This window comes from Hibiscus syriacus, unplaced genomic scaffold, assembly GCF_006381635.1.
Source record: "Hibiscus syriacus cultivar Baekdansim isolate YM2019G1 unplaced genomic scaffold, ASM638163v2 tig00110392_pilon, whole genome shotgun sequence".
Classification (NCBI taxonomy): domain Eukaryota; kingdom Viridiplantae; phylum Streptophyta; class Magnoliopsida; order Malvales; family Malvaceae; genus Hibiscus; species Hibiscus syriacus.
In genome coordinates this window covers 1355261-1361302 of record NW_024062720.1, presented here as the reverse complement: position 1 = coordinate 1361302, position 6042 = coordinate 1355261, and positions in this window count along the sequence as shown.

The window sequence follows — 6042 nt, the reverse complement described above, 5'->3', positions numbered from 1 at the left end:
CCCTTATGCAGATCAACCTTATCTTTTGATCAGCTTTCCACTTCGAGGGTCGGCCACCTGTTCATTGTTCAAATAATTGAGCGAAACATTTTTCACGTGGCTTACTACATCAAGTAATAGGGTAGATATTAAAATTATATAGCTTTAATAGTATTTAAAGTACTCAAACTTTTCCAAACAAATTAATGTGACCTTCAAATTATTAAAAAAATTCAATTTGGTCCTTTGATAAACAATTTTCGTTGTTAACTGTTACGATGCTGATGTGGTAGTCCACGATACTAATATGACGTTCACAATATTGACATGACGATCAACGGTACTAACATGATATATTTTTTCAAAACCATACCAAACGTTATATTTTGATTTCATTTTGGTTACCCACAATTAAAAAATAAATATAACTGTTGTCGTGATATTTTTTATTTTCTAAATGATGAAATAGAATTATTTTATAGTAACACATCAACACGCTAATTTTAATGACGTGTGACTAAAAGGGAACTAAAACTAATATTTGGATTAACCGACCGAACTAATAGTTGGATGGTCAAAACTAGAGGTGTTTAAACAGTTAATTCGATTAACCGACCGAACTGAATTATTTATCAATTTGTTTTCCTTTGACCCCTAGCCGAACCAAATATTTTATTTAAATTAATCGAACCAAATTAAGTTCGATTAATTGATCGATTAACCGAAATTTATAAATAATACATCAATAATATATAGTGAATATTTGATATTTGCATATGGAAATTATTTATAATTATTTCGGGTTTAAAGTTAGAAAGCAATATGGAAATTATGTTTTGTTTTTGGGAAAAATGTTTGCATGTGTCATGTATTAATCTTCTAGCAGCCTTTGTACACATGAAGTCTTAATTTGGGCGAAGCATGTCAATGTCTTAGTCGGGGTTGTTGGCGCGTGGTAAAACATGACAAGACGCAGGTCAGGTCATGCCAATGTATTCACTTTTTTTTTTTCTTTTGGTAGAAAGAGAACCCTCAATGACGAGAGCGTACGAACGCGACTGGATTCTAACAAGGTATTTACGGGGGTTATATGTAGTGTAGATAAATTCTGATTCTCCGTTTTCTTCGTGTAATTTTTCCTAGTAATTTCAAGTGCCTGACTTTGTCTGTGTCTTTTTAACGTTTTCCTCCCTTAAACGGAAGGTTGAAAAACCCAAAGAAATAAACTGAACTAATGTTACCCTAGCCCGAGCCAAGAAACTATGTGAATCCCGACGAGGTTAAAAAGACGTGCTGTTTAGGTGTTTCTTGGAACCTATGTGTGGGGCTTTGGCTCTTCCATGTGGCAGCTATTAGCTCATTCGAACGATACGTGGCATGACTCATGAGACACAGAGACAACAATGCACACGATTTTCAGTTGACTTTATTCATTACAGATCGGCTGCATTAACTCCGACCAAAGATCAAATAGCCGGATGGGCGTCCAGCCTTTTTGTCCACCGCCATAAACCACAAATGGAGATCAAAGTGTTAGTTGCAAAGATACGATGATCAAGCTGCAAGAAGAAATACATGTACAATTTGTTAATGAAATAGTTCATGAACATGTCATCAGGAAATATAAAAGACAAATTACCTGCACTATGGATGTATTATCAAAAGAAGTTTCGGCTTATCGGTTTCAACTCGAGTATGTTATCAAGAACCCACACATCTCCCTTCTTTGGAAAAATATAGTATGCTCGGCGGCATTATTACCTTAAAAACCCAAAAAACTAATTTTTTAACAGTACCCCAAACTAGATTTGTAAAAAAAAAAATCTTAAACTGTATAAGCAAGACTACTTCCCGTCCTAAGAAAAGCGAGTGAAAGTCTCGCATTATACAAGTCGTGAGGTTCATCCAACGTGGATACACTTTTCAGAGAAAGCAATTTAATATTTTAATTAATGACCTCGTTACACAAAACGTAAGGTTTCGAAGATATTGAAACATCCCGAGAAATTTATTGCGTGTGGTATTTAACATACCTCGCATTAAACAAAATGCGAGGTATGTAATTTTTAAGCCCAAATCGCAAGTGTTTACAGGCATGATCGAAGTATATTAATCTCAATATTTTCGTAATTTATAGGACTAGAGGTTTAGTATGAGAATTTATCTTTTACTTGAGATCAATATCGAAACATACGATATATTGTAAGCGAGTTAAAAATCATGTTTAAAATGGTTCCAAAGTTTGTTTTGTATATGAATAAAATGTTAAAATGGTTTGATAGGCATGTTCGAGGGTTTTTTTTGGGTAGTTAATCTAAAAAATTAGTAATTTATAAGATTAGAGGCCTAGTATTGTAACTTATCTTTCGATCGTAATATCGACACATACGAGACATTGTAAGCGGAGTAAAAATCGTGTTCAAAATGGTTCCAAAGATTGGTTTTGTACATGAAGAAGAAGCGAACATGGCTTGATAGGCATGGTCGAAGAGCATTTTCGAGAAGTTAATCTGAATTTTTTTGCCATTTATAAGATTAAAGGCGTAATATTGATACTTAAGTTTCAATTGAGACTATTATTAACACATACGAGACACTCTAAGCGGTGTAAAAATCATGTTCAAAATATTTCAAAAGAAAAAATATTGTAAACTAATGAATTTTATTTTGTTTATCACAAAAGTAGTATTGCTGACGTGGAATTGACACGTAAACCTTTTCTTTTTGTTAAAAAAAATGAATTTTAATGAGAATTTGTGCCAATGAGAGAGCGACACCTGTCACTCTCCTATTGGTGCGTATTGAAAAGAATGAATAAAAACCAACTACTTGCGTGAAAGGGGACTCGAACTTAGGGCAAAGGCGTAAAATGGGATGCCCCTTGCCATTAGGCCAAGCATACTACTCGGTTTTGTAATGAAACAAAACCTTATTTAACCCATAATAAATGTTCAATTTAATTAAACAAAATGAAACACGTGTTTCAAATATCTCACAGGGATCTTCAAACTGATTTTCCTAAAATATTAGGGTTTAGATATCCCAATATTTCAAATTATTTCTCCTCTCAAATTCTTCATTTTCCTTCAAGCAGCAGCTTCAAACCAATTACACAATCGTATATTTCGAAGGCGAGTTGATTTTTTTTGAATCGTAGCATCAATTATTTCCTCAATTTTGAATGGGTTTTCGATTAAGTTTTGTTAAATGTTTTGGGTTTGTGCGGGTTTCGAATGAGTTTTGTAGATTGTATGAATGAGTTGTTCAGAGTTCTTTAACATTGTTGCATACTTTTGTTCAAAATGATTTATTCTGTGGGTTTGTGTTTTACGCATAAATTTTAGTTTTTATTTGGTTTAGTTCGAAATAAATATTGTTTTGTTAATTGATTTAATAATTAATCTTGTTTGTATGTTTTGGGTTTTAGTGGAAATTGTCTAATGGGCAGGTTCGAATCTCCAACCATTGTTAGTTCTTCTCGACAACATTTCGTGTACGACGGTGAACCAAAAAAGTGTTATTGCAATAAATTGGCACCTAGGGAAATTTCATGGAGTGATTTAAACCCCGGAAGAAGGTATTACGGTTGCTCAAATTTTTAGGTAAGAATATGTTTATAATGACATTGTATTAGTTAGCTTGAGATAAAGAATGCATGTACGATAAAGTGTTATTGCATATATCGATTGATAATAAATATGTTTTCCCTCTTATTGTAGCACGGTTTTAGGTATTTTGAATGGTATGATGGTAGCATGCCAGAGCGAACAAATTACTTACTACGACAATTACGTGATAGCGAGCGAAATTTAACGAAAGAGAATGCAAGACTTAGAAGACATATTACAAGTTGTTCCCTTACTTCTACTGCTCAAATGAATAGTGTGTTGTTGGAAGAGAATGAAAGTGAAAGTGTTCAAAGCAAAGTGAAAGAAATTGGAAGTGTACAAAGTAAAGACAATGACAATTAATTAAAGCGAAATATTAAGAGCTTGAAGGAAAAATCTAAAAAAATGAAGAAGAAAAAAAAGAATTTTATAAGACAAGTGTATTTGCTCAATGGTGTGTGTCATATGTATCTTTGTGGTAATTGTACTTGCAATAGCACTTTAGGTGTTTTGTTAAAGATTAAGTGTTTATGTATGTCTATTATTAAGTGTTTGACTGTTACTTATTAAGAACAAATGATTAAGTTTAGTGTTTTCTATTCTCTTGGCGAGTTAATTCGAAAATTTTATTTTGTTCATATATATATATGTATATATATATAAATCTTACCTTCAAATTTTATTATTTCCAAAATGTTCTTAGGGCACAATGAACACTAATATGCATCTCCACATGCTCGTAGAGGAATACCCAAAATTAATTTTTCTACATACATGTTTAAAGTTTTCATTATTTAATACTTAAGTTAGACCTTAGCCTTTGTTTTATTTGACATGCTTGTCGGAACATAACATGTATTCGATTATTTAACCACTGCTTAAACTGAAGAAACCAATAAAATTGGATTGGCCTATTCAAACAAGCTGGAAAAGTAATGTGATAATCTTAAGGGGCGGGCTCTTGCCTATTTAACAGTTCACATACATATATTTGTGCTAAAAGGTATCTCATATCAAGTTAGACAGATATTTTCCATACACAAAAAAAGCACAACCCAAACATATTCCCTGACAAAAAACAACACAATAAAAGACCCACTCGATCAGACAATTCATTTCTTCTTCTTTGGTGTTATTGATTTTTGAGTGCCCATAGGGTCCTCAGCTCATCTCCTCTTCTTTGGTGCACTTGTACTAGACTGATAACAAATCAAAAAAACATTATTCAATTTGTCGAAGAAAAGACTGTTACTTATTTAATATGTTCTTACATAGAATGTATGTTCTCCAGTCCTCAAATTTGTGTAAAAGTCTATCCCTTCGTATCTTTTTTACCTCATTAATATATCAGAAGTAACATGTGCCTTTTGCTTCTCATTTCCTTTTCTTGATACGTGTGTTGGGTTTGATATCGTACTTGCTAATCTTGTCGAAGAATTCCCATCGTATTGCTCTTCTGCAAAAAAAAAAATCTACTTTATAAATCTAACATAACTTTAAGTTTTACACCAAACTCAATACATTAACTCTAAATACCTGGTTTGCAGTTTTAGGCTGAGTACATGATCTTTTATTAAGACTTTGTCCACCGCAATTTTTGCAAGTCATAATAAGACCAATCCTACTAATATGTCCAGACGTGACTTTTTTTGGTTAATATTTTTGCTTCCTTCAATTTTTTAGGCCTTCCAGACATATCTCTATCAACAGGTGGAAGAACAGGGTCAATTCCAGATTTTTTCCAATCTTGAGGCCCATTAATAGGTTGCAAAGCATATTTATATGCTTTACTCTATGTGTCTTTGTGATAATAGGAATGTAAAAACTCATCTGGGTCCCCACCAGTATGCCATATTACATAACAAGCATGTGGATACGAAATCCCATATAGTTGCCACCTTCTATAGGTACATGTTCTTTCATTCAAGTCTACAATGTACTTCTTATTCCCTTTCTTTACCTCACATCCATTATCTCCATTACAAATCATTCTCCACTAAATGTTATCTTTCTTCATGATGTCAAATTTTTTCTTGATTAGTGGTCCACAATTGTACTTCCATGTAGTCAAGAATCTCTGCTTTTCAACTATTCTTGTCATTATCTTAACTCGAATCTCTTCAAACATTGTAATAATGCTCTTGTACCTTGAATCAATAATGCTCGAATTAAAAGCCTCACATAAATTATTGTCCACTATATCTGACTTGGCATGCATCATTTGAAAGGCCTTGGTTCACATTTTCTCCTTTTTTCTAAACAATTTAGTAGCAAGTATGCTATCAATCTTTGACAGTGCATCTTTATTCTCCTCCCATTCTCTCTCAGTCGTAGACTTCACAATTTGCCAAAAGGCAAACTGATATGCTTTTGCTCTCTTCATTCCAGTCCAATTCGCAAACACGTGTCGAGAACAATTTCGATGTTCTACTCGTGGTAGAACATCATTTACAGC